Source organism: Geospiza fortis, unplaced genomic scaffold (genome assembly GCF_000277835.1).
Source record: "Geospiza fortis unplaced genomic scaffold, GeoFor_1.0 scaffold320, whole genome shotgun sequence".
NCBI classification, from domain to species: domain Eukaryota; kingdom Metazoa; phylum Chordata; class Aves; order Passeriformes; family Thraupidae; genus Geospiza; species Geospiza fortis.
Window position 1 is genome coordinate 790,821 of NW_005054532.1, and position 356 is coordinate 791,176.

Below are 356 nucleotides of genomic sequence, written 5' to 3' on the forward strand. Positions count from 1 at the left end.
CCTGGAGGAAGGGTTCAGCCTCTCTCCATCTCCAGCAGGAAGCTGAGACCCAGTAGGGCAGGGACAGCGACAGTGCCCTCCCAGCCGCCCAGACATTGTCCCAGGGGCAGGGGACAGGGACAGGGGACAGGCACTCACCTCACACACGGTCCTGCTCCGCGGCGCTGGGCTCCTGTGGGATGGAGGAGGGGGGTCAGCGCTCCCATGGAGCTGGGGCTCTCCCGTGGCCACAGCAGTGCCCCGAGGGGCAGAGCCCCACCGAGCCTCCAGGAGCGAGTACAGCCCAGGCACCTTCTCTGCCCTTCCCCACCACCTGCAGGACGTGACAGCAGCAGCCAACAACCCCGGGGGCGGCC